The sequence below is a fragment of the Artibeus jamaicensis genome, unplaced genomic scaffold (genome assembly GCF_021234435.1).
Source record: "Artibeus jamaicensis isolate MK-2021 breed Jamaican fruit bat unplaced genomic scaffold, CSHL_Jam_final scaffold_1283, whole genome shotgun sequence".
Classification (NCBI taxonomy): Eukaryota; Metazoa; Chordata; class Mammalia; order Chiroptera; family Phyllostomidae; genus Artibeus; species Artibeus jamaicensis.
The window spans coordinates 14,474,594-14,499,712 of record NW_026522028.1 but is presented as its reverse complement, the minus strand read 5'-3'; positions in this window follow the sequence as shown (position 1 = coordinate 14,499,712).

The window sequence follows — 25,119 nt, the reverse complement described above, 5'->3', positions numbered from 1 at the left end:
TATGGGGATGTAAGTGGAGTGCCATAGTTCAGAAATGTGTGCCCTTATTATTTTTGTTGTTAAGAGTTTGTATTTATTTGATTGAAAATGGTAGAAAGTACCAAAGTTTTTAGTTATTTTGAGAAAAATAAGCTGGTCGGCATCTCTCTCCTCAACCTACACTGCCCACGCTTTCTGATGCTTTGAGTCAGTGAGAATAGTAAGGGATTGTGGGGACTGTTTTGTTGCATCAGAGTGGGAATCACCAGACATCTGAGAAGCTTCACTCTTTCTGTTTATTTCTTTGAAGAGGACATATTTGGCATGACCATTTGAGATGAAATTCACTTTAGACTTAGCAAGTTGATTTCTATTTGGTTCTCATTTTAAATGACCTTCAGTAAATTAATCAACCACTAAAAGTCCGTCTAGGAAATCATATGATTGAAAGGGAAATAAAACAATAAATTTCATTCCAATAAGTTTACGCAGGTCCATGGTTATACCACTCCAGAAAAATAAGAATCAATTTTATTTTTTAAAAAGTTGAGAGGAGATTTTGTAACCTCTCTCAGTGTCAGCAAATATTGAATTAATCTAAATTCCTCAAGCTTTAGTTTAAATTCATTTGTTTGTTTGGTCCCAGTCTACAAACAGAATAACTGAATAAATTGGTCATTGTAAGTTATATAAAAAATCCTCCAGGTACATGAATTGTTTCTTCTGCTTTTGAGTCCTCTGTCTTTTATACTGCTGACTATCTACTATCTCTACCTCTATCTCTATCCCTATCCCTATCTCCATCTATCTCTATATGGCACATCTTTATTTCCAGGCCTGAAATTTTCTCCTTTCTTTTACTATCACTTTTCCTCTCTGCCCACAAGCAGTCTCCATTCGGATATTCCACTAACATGTTAATTGAAACACTGAACTTGTATAACTCTATTAGTTCCCCAAATCTGATATAGTTATTTTTCTTTCCCAGATTCATCACACTGAATTGTTGACTTGTTCTTTTTTATCCTTAAATTGATCTCCAAGTACTGCAGAATCTCCTTTTTATTTTTCCCTTCTTCCATTTCCTTACCATTTCTGTCACCAATGCTGAAGACCAGGGCTGTTTCTGCACTCTGGCAATAGTTCCTGGCTGTCTCCAAACTTCCCATCCTCCTATTATACTTCCCAGGCTTCCTCTTCCAGAATCCTGGCTCCTATTATTATAAACTTGCTATGATTTTGACTTGTCATGCTTAGCCTTTCTACACCCATATAATATACCAACTCAATCACTAAGTTCAATAATTCTTCAAATATCTATTAATCATTTTCAATGTTTCAGGCTCTGTGCTAAGTGCTGGGAAGAAAGTTAATGATGACGTACTGTCCTAGTTTCCTTGTATATATGACTCATTTGTTTTTGCATTTGAGCAGATGCAAATGCCATTGCCCATACCAGAAATGACCTTCCTCCTCCTCTTTGAGAGATTGTATCATTCATCCCTAAAATTCATTTCCTTCCTTCTTGAAGTTTTCTTGAACTAATTACATGGCTTAGATTACTCTAGCCACAGCTGGTCCCAATTCTTAAAACATCTGTATAGCTGCCCTTAGTAATATGTATGTGTTACAAATGCACATGGTTTCATTTATTTGCTTGGTCTTCTTAATTACAAGTCCAACTGTTATAACAGAATAAAGTAGAATAAAGTAGCCTAACAAGTCCTATAATAATTTGCCCCTCACCTTTTATGAGACTGGATTCTAGACTTGTATCTATCAGGTCTATTCAGGAGACAGAAACGTCAGCTGTTTCAAAAGGGAGTATTTAATAGACAAGTTGTTAATCAGGTATTGGAGATCCAGAAAGGCAAAAGGGGGACACTGAGGTATTGCAGGTTTCTAACTGAAGGAAGCTGCTCCTACCCCTAGGACTGAGGAGCACAGGGAAGAGATTGGGATTTTTAAAATTTAGTCATTCAGAGAAAGGGATGCTGCTAAGCTGGTACTGATATCTCTGAGGGAACAAATGTCATTGCCAGGGTGAAGAAACCTACTGGAGTAATGCTAACAGGAACAGTGAGCAAATGGGGATGGGCTAGTCCCTTCTCCTTCCTCCTTTCTCACAGACTCCCTCGTGCACCCCCTATTGGCAGCTAACAGGGAGCAGTTGGGCAAGCAGAAATGATTGACAGAGTTCCAGCCCCTGACCACAAAAACCCCTACCCCAACCAACCAACCAAAAAAGCAAACAAAAAACAGGGACCAGGGAGTCCAGGGGGTAGGGTGAGAGAAAAGCTTTGTCACTTGGAAAACTGATTTAGTGTTCATTTGACTATGATACTCTAAGCTTTCCAGACACTTAAACTGAATTCCATCCCTCACCCATGACTTTGAAGCATTTTCTGTGCATTTTACTTCCCCAAAGAAATCTATCATGTTTATGTTTTAAGAGAATAAGAACAATGTGCAAAATCAGCACCTAGTAGGAATATTTAAAACTCTGTTAATGGGGTTTTCATATGTTCTTAGGAGCAGAATTAGTGGCAGATATCCTGCAAAACTTAGCTTTATCTCCTACACTGTACTGCACAGATAACTGTATTCTGGGTGAGCTTGGGAGAGGTGGGCTAGTATCATCTCGCTCCAATGAGCCTGGGACCAGACATCTTAAGCCAGGCAACAAAGAAAAAATGTGTCCTTTTCTGCTGAGCTGAAAGGGGCTCTTGGAGAATTTCACTGAGACTTAATTTGTTGCCTTTTCATCTTCATGCTGTGTTTTTAGGAAAGGTGATGATTGTTTATTCTTTGTAATTTCTTCCATTTCTGGTCATGCTTTGCTCAGAAGACTGCAAATTTCAATTACTTAGCTAGGAGGTCTTCAGATTACTTTTTAAAAACACATTTTTCTTAGTACAAAAGTGATACATGTTCATTGTAGATAATTTATAAAATAGAGTTAAAGCAAGAATAAAAATCACCTGTAATTCTGCTTCCCAGAGATAATCACTATTAATACTGTGACCATTGTTATATATAATTTCATATGCATATATAAATTTATACATTTTATATACATACATACTTTAAGATATATGATATAAATATATATGTTTAAGTATATATTATATATGTAAAAGTAGTATATATATAATCAAAATAATTATTTGCTTTTTTTGAAATATTTTTTCATTTAACAATGTTTACTTCTGTACTAAAATTTCTAAATTGTTCTCTGTAGTAAGTGTCACTCCTGTTCAGTCCTCCTGGTTACATTTGGATAGACATGAAGTTGAAATAATCACACAGAGCAGTCATGTGAATTTCTTAGTTCCTTATATAAATTTGTTTCAGTAATTGTCTGCGTATCTCAGCTATGATCTGGTATCCTAAAAAATTAAAAAATATGTAGGTGAATAAGAATTGTTTACAATATGAAAGTGTCACAACTTAAATTGGTCTTAAATTCCCTCCCAGTGGTCAAAATTCCATGTACCTCTCATCTTCATGAAGATTTCTCTATTTGAGGGGTGCACTGGGCTTAAGCAAATAATGAATCAAGCAAACTTATATGAGTCAACAGGTAAGTTTCAGTTCTGGCAACTTATCTTTATAAAATGCCTGCCCCCTTACTTAAGTTCATTTTAGTTCTTTATACAGAGAATTTTGCTCCCAGTATCCCCTTAACAATATAGATCAAGAGGTAGGTCTGAGGTGGCAATGTAGAAGGACACAGAGCTTGCCCTTTCCCAAGAACACATCAAATGTACACCTATTTAGAGCGATTCTTCCTGAGAGACTACTGAGGGTCAATTAAACAGCTTCTATATAACAAACAAACAGAGAGAGAGAGAGGGAGAGGGGGAGAGAGAGAGAGACTGTGTACAAAAGGTTGAGGAACCATTCTCTTCAGGAACTGAAAGAATGCTCCAGGACCCAAGGAACTGATGAGGACCATTGTTTATATTTCCCCTGCACTTGGATAGCGGTAGGATTTCTATCCAGGTACTCTAGCTGACCTCCGGGGATGCTGTATCATGTCCCCAGCCACCCCTTCCAGAGCTAGCTCCAGCAGGAACAGTGGGGTGCCATAAAATGCACACACAGGGCCTTGGCACCTGGAAATTGATCCAGCAGATACAACAGGGTATTGCTGTGTGTGCAAAAGGCTGCTCCACCTGAAGAAAGTATGTAATTGGTAGGGTACTGTGGTGCCTGAGCACAGGGCAACCCCATCTGGAGAAAGTGTGAAACCAGTAGGGCACTTTTGTGCATGCATATAGGACTGCTACAACCAGAGAAAGTGCAAAATTAGCAAGGCATGGAGGTGTACATATACAGGGCAGCCACTCCCCAGACCCAACTGGGGCAACAAACAAACAGAGGGTCTGCCATGCACACATCAGGCAGCCTCAGATCAAAAATAAGGAAGCATGCCCACATTAGGCTGCTTTTAATTCCATTCTGGCTGTGGACAGCCAGAAAAGTAGGGAATACATACACATGTGTACACTAGGCTGCCCCAACTGGAGTTCACTCCTTCCGTCTTGGCAGCCCACCAATCACCACATATGCCTTCCATGACTCCAACTAGCCTGCCAAAGCTAGCTGTTACACAGTCTACACAGAGGCCACTTCTATACAAGACAAGTCCTTCAAGATTGCGAAAGATAACTATTTCATCTACTTCTCAGGAGCAAACCCAGAAAGTCACACAAAATGGAGAGACAGAAGAATGTGCCCCAGATGAAGGAATAAGACAAAATCCGGGACTTCCGCCAAGATGGAGACGTAGATGGAGGATCCACATCACCTCTGTGCACAACCAAATCTAAGAACAACTATTTTTAACAGCAGTCACAACCAAGCCACACGGAAAATCGACAATACGGAGTCCAAAGGACAACTAGATACTCGGCTGGACCGGTACGAGGAGCGAGGCCAGCAGCGGAGCAGGTTAGCAAGAAAAAATTCCCGGGGCGGTGCGCGGTGCGCGCAGGCAACCGAGGGCGCTGATCGCCAGACAGCTGGCTGCCAGAGCGCACAGGGAAGAGGCGCGGTGGGTCGGTCGGTCGCGCGCATTTATGTGCGGAGAAACCAGTGAGAAGGGAAACCCGCGCGGTGCAGCAGGCTCGCACAATTAGGATCGGATAAACAAGCCCCAGGCGTGTGAGTGACTGGATGTGCTGGGCTAGCGGAGAGGAACGCCATTGCTCCCTCTCTGACCCCGCCCCCACACACAGCGTCACAAACCAGCGACCTGGGTCGCCCGGTCCTGGTAAACAACTAAGGCTTCGCTCCGCTCACTTAACAGCACGAATAGACCAAAAATGGCTCTAGGACAACTCAGAGCCCCAGAACCGATAGACCTAAGTGATGAAGAAATAGCCAGTCTTTCGGAGGCACAGTTCAAAACACTGGTTATAAGGATCCTTACAGAACTGGTTGATTTTAGTCACAAATTAGAGAAACATATGGAAGCTAAATTAATTGAAATGAATGGTGATACAAAAGATACCAATAGTAATGGAAAGAAAATTGGGACTCAAATCAAGGGAGAGGACCAGAAGGAAGAAAAAAATGATCAAACAGAAAGGAATGAAGAAATAAGAATTCAGAAAAATGAGGAGAAGCTTAGGAACCTCCAGGACATCTTTAAACACTCCAACATCCGAATTATAGGGGTACCAGAAGGGGGGAAAGGCACAACCACCAGTTGAAAAATTATTTGAACAAATAATAAAGGAGAATTTCCCCAAGATGGCAAAGGAAATAGACTTCCGAGAAATCCAGGAAGCTCAGAGAGTCCCAAAGAAGTTGGACTCAAGAAGGAACACACCAAGGCACATCATAATTACATTAGCCAAGATTCAAATGAAGGAGAGAATCCTAGAAGCAGCAAGAGCTAAGGGGACAGTCACCTACAAAGGAGTTCCCATCAGACTGTCAGCGGATTTCTCAAAAGAGACCTTACAGGCAAGAAGGGGCTGGAAAGAGGTATTCCAAGTCATGAAAATCAAAGATCTACAACCAAGATTGCTCTACCCAGCAAAACTTTCATTTAGAATGGAAGGACAGATAAAGTGCTTCTCAGATAAGACCAAATTCAAGGAGTTCATCATCACCAAGCCCTTATTATATGAAATGTTAAAGGGACTTACCTAAGAAAAAGAAGATAAAAAAGATGAACAGTGAAAGGACAGCAAACTCACAGTTATTAAGAACCACACCTAAAACAAAAAGCAAACTAAGAGGATAGCTAGATCAGGAGCAGAACCATAGAAATGAAGATCTCATGGAGGGTTAGCAACAGGGGAGTGGGAGGAGGGGAAGGGGGGAGAAGGTACAGAAAATAAGTAGCATAGACAGTAGATAGAAAATACATAGGGGGAGGGTAAGAATAGTAGGGGGAAATACAGAATCTAAAGAATTTGAGACACATGTTCATGAACTAAAGGGGGAAATGGTGGGGGAGGGGTATGCAGGGTGGAGGGGAAGGGAGGAGGGAATAGAGCAAATGTAATGGCATAATCAATAAAAATAAATAAATTAAAAAAAAATCTGAAAAAAAAAGACAAAATCCCAGAGAAAAACTCTAATGAAATGGAGATGAATAATTTAACTAATAAAAAAATTCAAAGAACAGTCATAAGGATGCTCAACAAACTTGAGAGTAGAATAGAGAAACTCAAAGAGAACTTAACAAAGATTTAGAAAATATATTTAAAAATTAGAGATGAAAAATACAGTAAAAGAATAACAATTTTACAAGAAATTGATAGAAGATTAGTTATCACAGAAGACTCCACTAGCGACCTGGAAGACAGAATAGTGGATATCATCAAGTAAGAACAGCAAAATAAAAAAAATAATTAAAAAAATGAGGATAGTATAAGGTACCTCTGAGACAATATCAAGCACTCTAACATTTGCATACAAGGATTTCTGAAAGAGAAGATGTAGAAAAAGGGGCAAAAGAATATTTGAAGAAATAATGGCTGGAAATGTTTCTAATTTGGGGAAGGAAACAGACATTCAGGTCCAAGAAACACAGAGAGTCCCAAACAAGATATACCCAAACAGGCCCACACCAACACATATTGTAATTAAAATGGAAAAAGTTAAGGATAAAGAGACCATCTTAAAGGCAGCAAGAGGGAAGCAACAAGCCACACACAAGGGAAACCCCATAATGCTACCAGCTGATTTATCAGCAGCAGCTCTACAGGCCTAAAAGAAAAGGCAAACAATATTTAAATTGATGAAATAAAGGAATCTACCATCTATAATACTATACCTGGCAAAGTTATCATTCAGAATTGAGGGGGAGATAAGTAATTTCCCAAACAAGCAAAATTTAAAGGAGTTTACCATCACTATGCTGGCTTTACAAGAAATGTTAAGGGATCTTCTTTAAGAAGAAAAGGAAAGGCCTTAACCAGAAATAAGAAAATAAAGCAAAGAAAAACTCTGTTAAAGACAAATATATAATAAACTCAATTAATCAAGCACTTAAAATGTTAAAATAAATGTTAACAAAGAAAATATCAAAATTACCTATCAGTACATAGTAAAGAGATACACAAAACAAAAAGATATTACATATGACATCAAGAACATAAAGCATGGAGAGGAGAGTAAAAATGTAGTAATTTTAGAATGCATTTGAACTTAAATGCCTATTAGTTTAAAATAGACTGCTATATACATTTTGTGACATGTAGTCACAAAATAGTGTCATAACGTTCTAAGTAAATTTGTGATTTTGTGTTGGGTCACATTCATAGCCATCTTGAGCTGCATTTGGCCCATGGGCCACAGGTTGAACACCCCAGGACTCAATGCTCCAATCAAAACATAGAGCAGCTGATTTTTTAAAAAAGACCCAACAAACACTCACTCTAGATTAAAAGACACACACAGACCGAGAGTGATATGACGGAAAAAGATACTCCATGCAAATAGAAATGGACTTTAAAGCAAAGAATTGAAAAAAAGACAAAGAAGAATATTACATTATGATAAAGGGGAGAGCCAGGAAGAGAATATAACAATTGTAAATATCTATGCACCCAACATAGGAGCACCCAAGTATATAAAGCAAATATTAATAGACAAAATGGTAGAAATCAACAATATTACAATAATAGTTGGGTACATTATGATCCTACTTATCTCAATAGCTAGAGAATCCAGACAGAAAATTAACAAGGAAATAATGGACATAAATGTCACATTATACCAGACAGCCTTAATAGATATTTACAGAGCATTTCATCCCTAAACTAAAGATTAAACATTTTCCTTCAGTACATATGGAACATTTTTCAGGATAAACTACATGTTAGGCCAAAAAATAAGCCTCAATAAATTTAAAAAGATTGAAATTATTTCAAGCATACTTTCTGACCACAATGGCATGAAACTACAAACGAATTACAGGAAACAAAATAGAAAAAATCCCAAATATGTGAAGGTGAAACGACATGCTACTAAATCATCAATGGATCAGAAATGAAAGCAAAAACTATCTTGGGACAAATGAAAATGAAAACACAACTTTTCCAATTTATGGGATGCAACAATAACAGTTCTCAGAGAGAAGTTCATAGCTATACAAGCCTGCCTCAAGAAACAGGAAAAAGCCCAAATAAATAATCTAATTTAAACCTGAAGAAAATAGAAAAACAACAAACAAAATGCAAAGTGAGTAGAGAAAAGGAAATAATAAAAATCAGAGTGAGGACTTCCGCCAAGATGGAGGCGTAGGTAGAAACACTTTGCGTCCTCGCACAACCAAATCTAAAAATAATAAAGTTTCAACAATAATAAATGCAACCAAACCACACAGAAAATTGAACAATACAGAGTCTGAAAACAACGAAATTCTCAGCTAAACCTGTGAGAGGGGCGAAGCCAGCAGCGGAGCAGGTCAGGCAAAAAAGATCACTCGACCTGGGCAGTGCGCAGGCAGCTGAGGGCGCAGATCCCAGGTGCAGGCTAGCTACTGGCAGACCCAGGGAAGAGGCGGCTGGCTGTCTGTGGTTGGTTGTGCATCTGGGCGCAGATAAACCAGAGAAGAAGCAAGCATTGAGACAGATCGCCAGGCCCCTGTGGCCCAGGAAAGTGGGCTGCACATTTCCACTCAGATAAACAGGTAGGGGCAAGCGGTGAGGCAGACTGGGACAGTGGAGAGGGCCACCATTGCTCCCTCTCTGACCCTGCCCCCACATACAGCATCACAAACCAGCGACCTGGGCGGCACCGCCCTGGTAAACAGCTAAGGCTCCGCTCCTCCTACGTAAAAGGCATAAACAGATCAAAACATGGCTCAAGAACAACTCAGAGCCCATAAACCTAAGCGATGAAGAAATAGCCAAACTTTCAGATGCACAGTTCAAAACACTGGTGATCAGAATGCTCACAGAACTGGTTGATTTTAGTCACAAATTAGAGGAACATATGAAGGCTAAACTAATTTAAATTAATGGTAATACACAGGAAACCAATAGTAATGAAAAGGAAACTGGGACTCAAATCAAGGGAGCAGACCAGAAGGAAGGAAAAAGTGATCAAACAGAGAAATATGAAGAAACAAGAATTCAAAAAAATGAGGAGAGGCTTAGAAACCTCCAGGACATCTTTAAACGCTCCAACATCCGAATTATAGGGGTACCAGAAGGGGAAGAGGAACAGTCATGAGTGGAAACCTTATTTGAACAAATAATAAAAGAGAACTTCCCCACTCTGGTAAATGAAATAGACTTCCAGGAAATCCAGGAAGCTCAGAGAGTCCCAAAGAAGTTGGACCCAAGAAGGAACACACCAAGGCACATCATCATTAGCCAAGATTAAAATGAAGGAGAGAATCCTAGAAGCAGCAAGAGAGAAGGGGACAGTCACCTACAAAGGAGTTCCCATCAGACTGTCAGCGGATTTCTCAAAGGAGACCTTACAGGCAAGAAGGGGCTGGAAAGAAGTATTCCGAGTCATGAAATCCAAACACCTACAACCAAGATTGCTCTATCCAGCAAAGTTTTCATTTAGAATGGAAGGACAGATAAAGTGCTTCTCAGATAAGACCAAATTCAAGGAGTTCATCATCACCAAGTCCTTATTATATGAAATGTTAAAGGGACTTACCTAAGAAAAAGAAGATAAAAAAGATGAACAGTGAAAGGACAGCAAACTCACAATTATCAACAACCACACCTAAAACAAAAGCAAACTAAGAGGACAGCTAGATCAGGAGTGAACCATAGAAATGAAGATCACGTGGAGGGTTAGCAACAGGGGAGTGGGAGAAGGAGAAGGGGGGAGAAGGTACAGAAAATAAGTAGCACAGACAGTAGATAGAAAATAGGGGGGAGGGTAAGAATAGTATGGGAAATATAGAATCTAAAGAACTTGAGACACGTGTTCATGAACTAAAGGGGGGATGGTGGGGGGGTGTGCATGGTGGAGGGGAATGGAGGGGGGAATATAACAAATGTAATGGCATAATCAATTAAAAAACAAAGAAAGAAAGGAAGGAAGAAAGAAAGAAAAGCAAGGACCTTCAACCAAGACTACTCTATCTGGCAAGGTTCTAATTTAAAATGGAAGGTGAAATGAACAGCTTTTCAGACCAAAAAAGAAAAAGGCTGAAGGAGTACATTTCCACCAAACCAGCATTGCAAGAGATGCTAAAGGGACTTCTTTAAGAAGAAGAATATATATAGAGAGAGGAATACAGGTACAAGGGAAAATGAATAAGTGCCTATCAATAATAACCTTAAATGTAACTGGGTGGAGTAATTGCTCCAATCAAAAGACATAAGGTAGCTGAATGGATAAGAAAACATGACCTGCATATATGCTGTCTACAAGAGACTCACCTCAGAATAAAAGATTTACACAGGCTGAAAGTGAAGGGATGGAAAAAACATTCCATGCAAATGGACATGACAATAAAGCTGCAGTAGAATTCTTATAGCAGACAAAATAGACTTCAAAACAAAGTCCACAAGAGACAAAGAAGGACACTACATAATACTTAAGGGTTAAGTCCAACAAGAGGATATAACCCTTGTAAACATATATGTACCCAATATAGGAGCACCTAAATATATAAAGAAAATCTTGGAGGACTTTAAGAAAGTGATTGACAGCAATACAGTCATAGCTGGGGATTGTAACAAGCCACTGTCAACAATGGACAGATCTTCCAGACAAAAAAATCAACAAGGATACAGCAGCATTAAATGACACAGTAGACTGAATAAATTAAATTGATATATACAAAACATTTCACCCCAGAGAAGCAACATATACATTCTTCTCAAATGCACATGGATAATTCTCAAAGCTAGACCGCATGGTAGGACACAAAATAACTCTTAACAAATTCAAGAAAATTGAAATCATATCAAGTATTTTCTCAGATAACAATGGCCTGAACCTAAAATTAACCTTGAGGAAAAAAGAAACCCAAAACTTTCAAATACATTGAGGTTAGATGACATGCTATTAAATCAGTAATGGGTTAGCATTACATCAATGAAGAAATCAAAAAGTACCTGGAAACAAATGAAAATGAACACACAACAATCCAAGACTGATGAGACACACCCAAAGCAGTCCTGAAAGGGAAGTTCATAGCATTACAGGCCTACCTAAAGAAGATGGAAAAATCTCAATTAAACAACCTAACCCCACACCTAAAAGAACTAGAAAAACAACAACAAACAAAGCCTAGAGTGAGTAAAAGAAAGAAAATAATCCAGATCAGAGCAGAAATAAATGACATAAAGAATAAAAAAAAATTTAAAGATCAATAAATTCAGGAACTGGTTCTTTGAAAAGATAAACAAAATTGACAAACCTTTAACTGGACTCATGAAGAAAAAAGGAGAGAGGACCAAAATCAATAAAATCAGAAGTAAAAGAAGAGAAATGAATACTGATACCACAGAAATACAAAGGATTGTAAAAAATTACTATGAACAACTATGTGCTAAGAAATTGGACAACCTAGGCAAAAAGGATACATTTCTAGAAACACACAATCTTCCAAAATTGAATCAGGAAGAAGCAGAAAACCCGAACAGACCTATAACAACTAGTAGAATTGAAGCAGTAATCAAAAAACTCCCGGCACACAAAAGCCTTGGATCAGATGGCTTCACAGGCACATTTTGCCAATCATTCAAAGAAGAACTAACACCTATCCTCAAACTATTCCAAAAAAATTCAAGAAGAGGGAAGATTTCCAAACCTTTTCTACAAGTCCAGTATTATTCTAATCCTGAAACCAGATAAAGATACAACAAAAAAAGAAAATTGCAGGCCAAAGTCTCTGATGAACATAGATGCTAAAATCCTCAACAAAATATTAGCAAACTGGATCCAGCAATTAATCAAAAAGATCATACACCATGATGAGGCACATCTTATTTCAGGGATGCAAGGATAGTACAATATCTGCAAATGAATAAATGTGATACATCACATAAACAAAGTGAAAGACAAAAATCACATGATCATATCAATAGATGTGGAAAAAGCATTTGATAAAATCCAGCATCCATTTATGGCAAAAACACTCAGCAAAGTGGGAATAGAGGGAGCATACCTCAACATAATAGAGGCCATATGTGAAAAACCTACTACCACTATCATACTCAAGGGGCAAAAACTAAAAGCAATTCCTTAAGATCAAGAACAAGACAGGGGTGTCTGCTGTTACCATTTTTATTCAACATAGTACTGTAAGTCCTAGCCACAGCAATCAGACAAAAAAAAAAAAAAGACATCCAAATTGGAAAAGAGGAAGTAAAACTCTTCATTATTTGCAGATGACATGATATTGTACATAGAAAACCCTATAGGCTCCACCAAAAAACTACTCAACCCAATAAATGAATTTGTCAAATTAGTGGGATACAAAGTCAATATTCAGAAGTCGATGATATTTTTATATACCAATAATGAACTATGACAAAAGAATCTAAGAAAATAATCCCATTTTTTGTTTTGCAACAACAACAAAACATACCTAGGAATAAATTTAACCAAAGAGGTAAAAGACCTGTACTTGGAAAACTATAGGGCACAGAAGAAAGAAAGTGAGGAAGGCACAAATAAGAGGAAGCATATACCGTGTTCATGGAATGGAAGAATTCACATCATTATAAGTGTCTATAGTATCTAAAGTATGTACAGCTTCAACATAATTTTTATTAAACAAAGGTGGGGGAGTGCTGGGAGGAAATAGAGACAACTGTACTTGTACAATAATAAAAATATAAAATTTAAAAATATTCCAAAATTTATATGGAACCAAAACCAATCTCAAATAGCATCAGCAATCTTGAGAAAGAAGAACAAAGTTGGAGGGATCACAATACCTGGTATCAAACTATACCACAAGGCCACTATAATCAAAACAGTCTAGTACTGACATAAGAGCAGACACATAGATCAATGGAACAGAATAGAGAACCCAAAAATAAACCCAAGTCTTTATGACATTAATATTTGACAAAGGAGGCAAGAACATATAATGAAGTAAAGACAGTCTCTTTAAGAGATTGTGTTGGGAGAACTGGAATAGTACATGCAAAAAATGAAACTAGACCACCATCTTACACCATACACTAGAATAACCTCAAAATGGATAAAAGATTTAAATATAAGTCATGATACCATAAAAATCCTAGAGGAAAACACAGGCTATAAAATTTCAGATATCTCACATAGCAATATTTTTGCTGATCTGTCTTCTAGGTAAAGGAAAATAGAGGAAAAACTAAACAAATGGGACTACATCAAACTAAAAGGCTTCTGCACACCTAAGGAAACCATCATCAAAATGAAAAGGGAACTGACTGTATGGGAGAACATATTTGTCAATGATACACTGGACAAAAGTTTAATCTCTAAAATCAATAAAGAATTTATCCAGTTCAACATCAGGAAGATAAATAATCCAAATAAAAATGGGCAAAGAATCTGAACAGACATTTCTCCAAGGAGGACATACAGAGGGCCCAGAGACATATAAAAAGTGTTCAACATCACTAGCCATCATATGGATGCAAATTAAAGCTACAATGACATATCACCTCACAAATGTCAGAATGCCTATCATTAATAAATCAACAAACAACAAGTGCTGGTGAGAATATGGAGAAAAGGGAGCCCTAGTACACTGTTGATGAAAATGCAGACTGGTGTAGCCACTGTGGAAAACAGTATGGAATTTCCTTTAAAAACTAAAAATGGGACTGCCTTTTGACCCACTGATTCTACTCCTGGGCATATAACAAAGAATCCCAAGACACCAATTCAAAAGAATATATGCAGCCCATGTTCATAGCAGTGCTATTTGCAATAGCCAAGTGCTGGAAACAGGCTAAGTGCCCATCAGTACATGAGTGGATCAAAAAAGTGTGGTACATCTATAGAATGAAGTACTATGCCATGGAGTAGAAAATAGAGTAGAAAGAAAGAAGGAACCCCTACCTTTTGTGACAGCATGGATGGAACTGGAGACTATTATGCTATGTGAAAGAAGCCAGTCAGTGAGAGACGATCATATGACGTCACTTTTAAAAGAAATGTAGTGAACAAAATAAACTAATGAGCAAAATAGAACCAAAGGCATAGAATCATGGAATGGACTGACAGCTATAGAGGGGAGAGTGGAGGTGGGGTCTGATTCAAAGAAAGTGAAGGGATTAGTTAAGAACACATACGAAGGACCTGTGGACATGAACAACAGTGAGGGGACTGATCGTGGAAGTTGGGGGTGAGCTGGGTGGAGGGAGTTGAAGGAGGAATAAGTAGGATAACTCTAATAACGCAATAAAATATTTTAAAAAGAAAAAATAAGACAAGAAAAAGCATACAAAGTTAATATACAGAAATCTGTTGTGTTTCTATATACTAATAACAAATAATCAGAAGGAGATGTTAAGAAAACAATTCCATTTACAATTTCATGAAAAAGAATAAAATACCTAAAAATAAATTTAACCAAAAGGGTGAAAGGCCTGTATTCTGTAAACTATACAACATTGAAGAAAGAAATGGAAGAGGGCAAAAGTAACCTGAAGAATGTACCATGGTCAGGCATTGAAAGGATTAATATCATCAAAATGTCCATACTACCTAGAGAAATCTACAGATTCAATGCAAATCCCTATCAACATATCAATGACATCCTTCTCAGAACAAGGACAAGCAATCCTAAAATTTATATGGAATCAAAAAAGACCATGAATAGCCAGAGCAGTCTTGAGGAAAAGGAACATAGTTGGAGGTATCACACTACCTGATACCAAAATATACTACAAAGCTATAATAACCAAAAATGGTATAATATTAGCATAAAAAGGATGTATATATAAATGGAAAAGCATGGAGAGCCCAGAAATAAACCCTCACATATATGGGAAGTTCATCTATAACAAAGGAGACAAGAATATACAATGGAGAAATGATAGTTACTTCAACAAGTTGTGCTGGGAAAACTGGACAGATACATACAAAAAAAACTTGTCCACTCCCTTACATCTACAAAAATAAACACAAAATGGAGTAAAGACTTAAATGTAAGACCTGAAACAATAAAAGTTCTAGAAGAAAACACAGGTATTAAACCATTTGACATCAGTTTTAGTAATATCTTTTTGGATATGTCCTGTCAAACAAGGAAAACATGAGCAAAAATAAACAAATGGGACTTCATCAAACTGAAAAGCTTCTGTATAGCAAAGGAAACCATCAATAAAATAAAAAGGCAACCTATTATATGGGAGAAGATATTTGCCACTTATATATCCAAAAGGGGTTAATACCCAAAATACATAAGGAATTCATACACTTCAATAACAAAAAACAGCAATCTGATAAAAAAAATGAGAAGAGAACACAAAGAGATAGTTCTCTGAAGAAGATATATAGATGACCAACAGACATATAAAAATATGTTCAACATCACTAATCATCAGGGAAATGCAAATCAAAACTCTAATGAGATACCCTCACACTGGTTAGAATAGCTATTATCAAAAAGTCAATAAATAACAAGCGTTGGTGAGGATATGGAGAAAAGGGATCCCTCATGCACTGTTGGTGGGAATGCAAATTGGTAGATGATTTGTTGGTACTTGCTTGATTCCAGTTATTGGAAGACTTTTAAGTATGTTTGTAAAAGTAGATTCACATACTGCAGAAGTAGTTTATCGTGTTTAGAAGAAGTGATTTGGCTTTGAATAGAAAACCATGTCAGTTTCAAAACTAAATCTATCTAAGTCAAGTAAATCCACCGAATCATGTGTCAACTCAGTGATTAGTAAATTCAAAGGGCCCTTGGCTGGTGTGGCTCAGTGGATTGAGTGATGGCCTGTGAACCAAAGATCAGGGCACGTGCCCAGGTTGTGGGCTAGGTCCCCAGTAGGGGATGCTAGAGAGGCAACCACACATTGATGTTTCCATCCTTCTCTTTCTCTCTCCCATCACTTCTCCAAAAATAAATAAAATCTTAAAGAAATAAGTTCAAATGAATATTGTATAACTTAAAAACCAACTCAATGTATCAAAACTCTTCAAAAATTTTCTGTAGTTTTTTGTGGCCAACTTACACAATGCTGTCGATTAAAGTTTAAATTATCTGCATATTGTTTCATGTTACAAAAATATGAAAATCATTCTTAGTGATTTCTTTTAGAAAAGTCTTAATTTCAATATAAGTTCTCATATCTATCTTTCTCACAAATAAGCTTTTCCTTTCCTTGGAGTTTCCAATAAGGTTATTCTTCAACATCACTAGCCATCAGAGAAATGCAGATCAAAACCACAATGAGATACCACTTCACACCTACCAGAATGGCTTTAATAAAAAAATGGATAATAACAGTGTTGGCAAATATGTAGAGAAATTAGATCCCTCATATACTGCTGGTGAGAATTTAAAATGGTGCAGCTGCTTTGGAAAAGAGTTTTTCAGTTCCTCACAAACTTAAACATAAAGTTATCATATGATTCAGCAACTTCACTTCTAGGTATACATGCAAAAGAAATGAAAACATATATCTACACAAAAAGTTGCCCATAGTGACATTATTTATAAGAACCAAAATGTGGAAACAATACAAATGTCATCATCAACTGATGAATGTATAAATAAAATGTATATTTACATAATGGAATATTATTCAGCAATAGAAAGAAATGCAGTACTGACATGTCACAACATGGATGAACCTGAAAACATTATGATTGATAATTGAAGGAAGCCAGTCACAAAAGACCACATATTGTATGATTCCATTTATTTGAATGTTCAGAATGGCCAAATCCCTAGAGACAGAAAATAAATTGGTGACTGCCAGGGGCAAGGGAAAAGGGAAAGTTGGGGTGAAATGTAGAATGACTAATGGGTATGGGACTTCTTTTGGGGTGATGACTATGTTCTAAAATTAGGTTGTGGTGATGACTATACAACTCTGTGAATATGTGAAAAAGATCACTGACTAGTTCCCTTTTAATCAGCAAATGGTATGGCATGTGAATTATATCTCAGTAAAGTTGATATAAAAAGTTTATTTATGTGCAGTGTGATATCAGTATAAAAAATTAAATCCCACTACCATTTTTGTCTTTGGTTATTGACTATTTGGCAAGCCATTCCTTTTGCTTTAAGAAAATCTCAAATTTGATTTAAAAGTGCTGTACAATAAATCTTTGCAAAGTTCTTCCATAACTCAGCCAATAATCATTGGCAAAGAACAGATGATCATTGTCTTCTATTTCTGTCAACAGTTCCATAAACTGGCAATGATTCATAGCATTTGCATGTGTACTGAACAATTTTAATAACTGTATCCATGACACTTTTCTTAGGTTTGCTTCAGAACGCTGAGCACAAATATTTTCAATATGTATTATACAGTGGAACAAAGCAATAAGAGAAACATCAGTCTTTTGTTTAAAAATTCAATAAACTCATATTTTCTAAAACTAACACAGCTGGAGCATCATCTGTTATGATAAAATTTTTTTATATCTAGCTGAAATTCTTCTTTGACAGATGTAAAAGATTTTAAAATATGTACACCATGAATTAGATTTTAGGCTACTAATTCATATAATTTCTTCATAAATTTGTAAGTCCTTTGAGACAAAACATACCCAAAATATTAATGGCCAGTGTCACTTATATTGCATGTCTCATGTAAAGCTACAGAAAAGTACATGCAACTTTTCAAATTTTGCATCAACTGATCTTTGAAATTGCTAGAAAGGTCTTGTATTCCACAGGTAATTACTTGGTGGCATAATTGACCATCTTTCACTTTCTGTAAAACATCATTTTTATGTTTTTCTTATAATTTTCTAACAAATTCCACACTGAAATAATAAATCTTTGGCTGTTTCTCTCTCTAAAAATTGTTTTCTTTTTTGTGTAAGAATCCAAGCCATTATATAGTGGGCCAAAGTTACAAATCATTAAAAAAAATTGGACATTTCATTCTGATTTCAGGTGACCCATTTTAATGTTTCTTCTTTTTTGACATTTGATACAAAACTTCTTATAAAATTCGCTATGTATTTGCTGAAAATATCTCTTAATATTTTCTACTTCTAAAGTCTTTCAGTTTTGTTCTGCTGCAGCAAATTGCAATAGCCATTTATTGTGAAATTTGTGGCATGCAGTCTTCCAATTTTTTTCCTTTTCTATTTTGGTCATAGTACTAGTTTCTATATCTGCTCTCAATTCTGTTTCAGTTGCATGCCTTAATTAAAATTTTTCCCATACTCTTTTAAACTGGAAAAATGACTTGATTATAATTAAAATAAGTATTTGATTTGATTACCAATTATGATTTATATAGGTATTACTATAACTGATGCTGTACACATAAAATATTCAAATAAGCATCACAATGTTACATTGGTTCATTCTAACTGTATCAATTCACTGACATTGACTAGATCAGTGATATGTTAATGTGTAATATTAGAAATGGGACACATGCCTACCATATGCACTTCAACACAGATGATAATAGTATGATGCAATGTTAAAGCAAAACATGTTATTTTCTTATTCTACCTCATTGCTGGCACTGTTGTTCATCTTTAGGAAATTCTTGATTCATCCTTTATCCCTCAGCCTATATATGACTTCCTGTAGGATAATTTCTCTACCTTTTTTCCACTAGGATGCACAAATCAATCTGCTTAAATATTGTATAAGTAGCAAGATTCTAAGCTTGATTCTTAGAGCTTTACAAACATGCCTGATCATGACTTCCTAAATGGTGGAGAGGCCCTTTTCTAAGCTAGACACCCTAATGGAAGAAAAACACAGGCCTAATAAAGGTCATTCAATAAGTAATAGCTTAGGGCATGGGAATTTTGAGTATAGCATGGTGTTTGTCATTTATATTTGTCCCTTGCACTAGTATAGGCCCATAGGAAGAGGAGGGCTTGTATGGTGATTAAAAAATAGAATCCTTAAATATCTGTGACATATTGAAGAACCCAGGATCTACTCAACAGAATGTTATAAAGAGGGTATGTACTACTGATCTTCTCCCATGAAAACCCCGGTCCATAGGGCAAGCACTCAGTGGTCCTTGGTCAGAGTACATATCTTCACGAGCATATGTAGATAACACATTGGGACTTCCAAAGATATCCAAGGTGTATTTTTAAAAAGTCTCAGGTTTTTTTTAAGTTTATCCATTCATTTATTCAAGTGATTGAAATTTTAACTTAACTATGATTTCAGATATCATTTTTACTGTTGTTCAAGTGCAGTTTTATCTGTTTTCCCCCCACTATACTCCCACCCCCCATCCCTGCCTCCCGCCCTCAAACCTACCCCCCTTTGGCATTGTCCATATGTCCTTTATACATGTTTGGTGATACACTTCTCCTATTTTCCCTCATTATCCCTCTCTCCCCTCCTCTCTGGTCACTGTCAGTTTGTTCTTTATTTCCATATCTCTAACCCTTTTTTGCTTGCTTGTTTGTTTTGTTGATTAGGTTCCACTTAGAAGTCTGAGGTTTTCCATCAGTATATGAGAGTAAAACAGTGGAATCTGTGTCACTGTTACTGTGGCTCCCCCTGAACAATGGCTTTACTCTTTAATACCAGATTATCAATATGTTTATCTGACCAGACCTGGAGAAACCTAAGCTCCCACTATTTATGTTTATTTTCCCTACTTGAACCTTAGCTCTTTAAAAATATGAATCTTTTTTCCTTTTTTCATTAAAAAATTAATCTTGGTATCCTTGGTGTCAAACACTGTTTGGAACACAATAAGTATACAATAAATGGTTAACCGAATGAAAGAATGAAACACATTTTAATTAGAGCCATTTGAATCAAAGTCCCCCTTTATTGTTTAATTCCAGAGAAGCCATTATATAAGTGGACATTTCAGGCTATGCAGGAAGAGAGATTATTGACATGGCAGACCAAAAGAGGGATATATTTTTCACAGGCAAAATTTGCTGCACTCCAGAAAGAACATTATTTAGATCTGTAAGTTTTCTCCATACACATATAAAGCTTACCATGACTCTTAATGAAGGAAGAGAAGATGGACCTTGTGTATTTTTTATGCACCAAGGCTTTGTTATCTATACTAAAGATGCTTCATTTGAGAGAAAAAGGACTTTATCTGCATTTTAATTTTTTTTATAAAACCCTGCTCCTGGCATGCAAGGGCTTTAAAAAGATCAGGAGCTATAGAAACGAAGATCTTATTGTTCATTTCATAAACACCACAACAGGGGATGACCACAATGCCCATACAACTTCTTAACCCATCCATGAATATGTTTGAATCAAAAACTCTAAAAGTCTCCTCAGTAACTATCCCAATTCCAAACAGACTCCATCTCTGTGCTTCACACTGAGGTTGGAAGAAACACTCATTTGCAAGAATGAGTTTGATGATAGGATTGAAAAAGGTATTTCCACAGGAAACCAGTCTGGTGCTACCAATCTGAATCCCAGGTCTCAAGAGCTGCCAGGTAGTAATAGCTGAGGCTTTCTCCTCACAGTACAAATGCAGGATGTCTGCAAAACTGCTATGGCTTATGAAGCAGACTCATTTTCCACTGCTTCAGTCATTGAAGGCTTCCAAATTCTCTGTGGGTGTTAGAGCTTCTTTCCTAATCATGGAGAAGGGAATGTTTTGTTTTGTCAGAATTAGCTTTTCTGGGGGGTTTCAAATACTCAGCTCTGAACAGGGCTGGAAGACAAAATTTTTCAGCTACTACACATTCTCAGACCTCTTGTGTTCTCTGGGATAAGGTTACTGGTTCCTTGGAATTCTTAGCTGGCTTATTTCTTTCAGATCACTTTGTTCTGCCAGAACATTACGTGTCCAATTAAACATAATTATCATTTTTATCCTTCTATGTGTCTTATTCATGCATTCATTCATTCATCCACTAGAGAATTATTATTACCTACTGTGTGCAAAGTGCTACAAGATCTCAAGATATGTTAGATGCAGCACCTACTTTCCCATACTTTGAAACCAGTGGTCAAGAAAAAGATACGTGCAATAGGCATTAAAAAAAGAATGAAAAAATAGCCACAAGGAAGTGCTATGAAAATACCAAGGAAAGAGGAAGTACTTCTAGTTAGGAAAGGAGAGCTTTGTGCAAAGGTGGCATTCGGAAGGTGGAGGAATTTCAGCTCGATAGAATCGCATGAACCACTGTTTAAGAAAAATAATGTAATGTCTTGGTTTGATTGATTTGTAGATTAATTGCTATGCTGAAGCTGACTGGTACTATGAGAGCCCATTGTGTGTATCTTTCCCAACTATGTATTCAGTGATGTCATTTTGGTAGCTTAAAATTGACCATGGAATCATGGAACACCATGGAAATCAGCAAATGCTATAAATCTTCATTTGTTTGTTTTGTACTTGTTTTTGTTTTGAAAGCTGATCTACCAGTATACCACTTGGTATATTGCATTATAATTTTTATTACTTTACCCCTCCTTGAATCTATGCTCATTGTCCTGAGACATTCCAATTCTTCCCACTGGAGGCAGGAGATATTTTACTTCACCCCTGATCTTGAGTTTGGCCAGGTAAGCTGCTTTTGATCAATGGAATGTCAGCAGAGGTGGTATGAGCAAACACTTGAATAGTACTTGCCTAGTTAAAATTTGTGCTTGGGCATCCCTTTTTTTCAACATGTGAAGGATATTTTCTTGGCAACCTTGCTATTTCCTGAAGAATGAGAGATACATGGAATAGAAGTAAACTGGACCAATAGTGGGGAGCCAGCAGAACACATCCAAGATTAGCAGAGCCCAGCTGACCAATAGACATGTGAGCTGGAAATAAATGCTGAGATGTTGTATTTGTCATTTACAGAGCAATAGCTAAATGAATTGTGTTAGATTCTTATTATTGCTATAGCAAACTGTCACAATCTTAGTAGTTTAAAAGAATACAAATTTATTATTTTAAAGTTCTGGAGATTAGAAGTCCAACATAAGTTTTACAAGTTTTAAAGGGCTACAAATCAAAATATTGGCAAGGATGGATCCTTCTTTAGACTCCAGGAAAGGATATGTTACTTTCCTCCCCCAGCTTTCAGGGACTGGTGGCATTCCTTGATTTATGGCTGAATCACTCCAGTTTCTGCTTCTGTTGTCACAGTGGTTTCTCCAGTCCCTGACCTTCTAGTTCCTCTCATAAGGACCCTTGTGATTACACTGGACCCACCTGGATAATCCATGATAATCTTCCCATCTCTCAATATTTAACTTAATCTTATCTGCAATGCCCTCTTTAATATGTAAGCTAACACATTCACAGGTTCTGAGCATTAGAATGTAGACATCTTTGGGGGCCACTATTTAACCTACGACACCAATACAATTGGTGATTAAAATATGCATTTGGAGTGGTGGAAAATATGCTGGAAAGATAAACATGGGTCAGTTGGTAGTACTTTGAATACACACTTTGTGTGGTTTTATCTAGGAGATTGATATACTTAATGTTGTGCTTGAGGAAATATAATTTGGTGGCCTTGAGCAGGATGAATTTATTGGAAGAAACTAGAGACAGGGAGGCTAGCAAAGACATTAGTCCAGTAGAAAATTAATTAAGAGTTGAACCAAAGGTATGGCCATAGAAAATAATGAGAAGGATGCCTATTTCACAAACAGTAATAAATCTAGAGTTGTAAGTTTAGGTAAATGTTGGTTACCAGTAATAGGGAAAAATAGGGAAATCAGAAATTGAGGCTAGGGTGAGTAGGATTTGGGAATAACACTTGGATTAGAATACATAAATTATTTTTAAATGTTGCATTTAAGGGGCTTGTAGGATATACATTTTCCCTGAATAAGACCATGAGCTACTTTAGTTTTGTGACCAGTCATTTGTTCCTTCACTGTCTAACAGATTAATTGGCATTTGCTAGGTTCTCGGTACATGTTAATTGAAGGATGCAAGGAGGGCAGGAGGAAGAGAGGAGTTAGGGAAGAAAGTGATGAATGCTTGTTCTCCCATGCCCCACTCTGGATGAGACAACCTGATGAGTGGTTTGCAGTACAGAGGGAATAGTCTGAAAAGCAAATACTCCAAGTTACTCTAATCCCAGTTTGGGTAAGTGTTCTTCTGTTTTTTCTTTCTTTTTTTCCTAAATGGAGATTCCTTATAGGCAGCTAGCCCAGTGAATGGTACAAATGAATATGCAACCAGATGGTATTTTACCAACAATGACGTTGCCAACAAAGAGGGAGAAACAATAGGTATGTGTAGGTTCCAGAAGGTATCACAAGTGTGAAGGTCCAAGGTAATATTTATGCATCTAACCTAGATTTTTTTCTCTTGTAATCTCATCCTTTATCAGAGGCACAAAGGCTTCCCAAATTTGTTTCAGTCCACCAATGGCTTTAGCTCTAATTATTCTGTTATTTTAATTTTTGAAAACCAACACTAAAGAAAACCATTAGAACTAATAAATAAATTCAGTAAGGACACAGAATCACTATGAAGAAATTCATTGCATTTCTGTATACCAATACAAATGATCCAAAGGAGGAATTAAGAACACAGTCCTATTTACAGTTGCATCAACAAGACAGAATACCTAGGAATAAATTAACCAAAGAGGTGAAAGACTTGTACTCTGAAAACTAAGAAGTTGAAGAAGATAGATTAAATGGAAGGATATACTTTGCTCATGAACGAGAGGATTAATACTGTTAAAATGTCCTTACTACCTAAAATGATATACAGATTCAATGCAATCCCTATTAAAATATGAATGGCATTCTTCTCAGAATTAGAGCAAGTAATCTGAATATTTATATGGAACCACAAAAGACCCCAAATAGCCAAATAAATCTTGAGAAAGAACAAAGTGGGAGGCATCAAACTAAACTACAAAGTTTTAATAATAAAAATAATAAAGGGGAAGGATTTACAGGAACTAGTATAAAGGACACATGGACAACAACTAAGAGGGATGGAAATGGGAGTGAGGTGGAGAGCATGGGGGGTGGGCTGGGATGGGAGTAAAAGACAGAAAACTGTACTTGAACAACAATTAAATAAAAAATGATATGGTAGTGGTATAAATACAGATATATAGAGATATATATAGAGAGAGATAAAGAGATAAATATAGATAGATAGACCAATAGAACATAAAAAAGAGAGCCCAGAAATAAATCCTCACTTACATGGTAAATTAATCTATAACAAGGGAGAAAAGGATATAAAATGTGGTAATGAACAGCTTTTGCAATAAGTGGTATTTTGCATACATACAAAAAATGAAACTGGATTGCTTTCTGATACCATAAACAAAAATAAAATGAAAGTGGAATAAAAATTTAAATTTGAACAGAGACAGAGAGCAGATGACAGCTAGTGGTGGGGAGAGGTTAGGGGGTGGAAAGATTGAGCAGAAAGGAAAAAGGGCTCATGGACATGGACAACAGTGTGGTGATTGTTTGGGGAAGGGGGCTATAAAGGTACTAAATGGTAATAGAAAAATATATAATAAAGATTATATTTTAAAAAGACCTAAAACCATAAAATATTAGAAGAAAACACAAGCAGGAAACACTTTGACATCTCTCTTTGC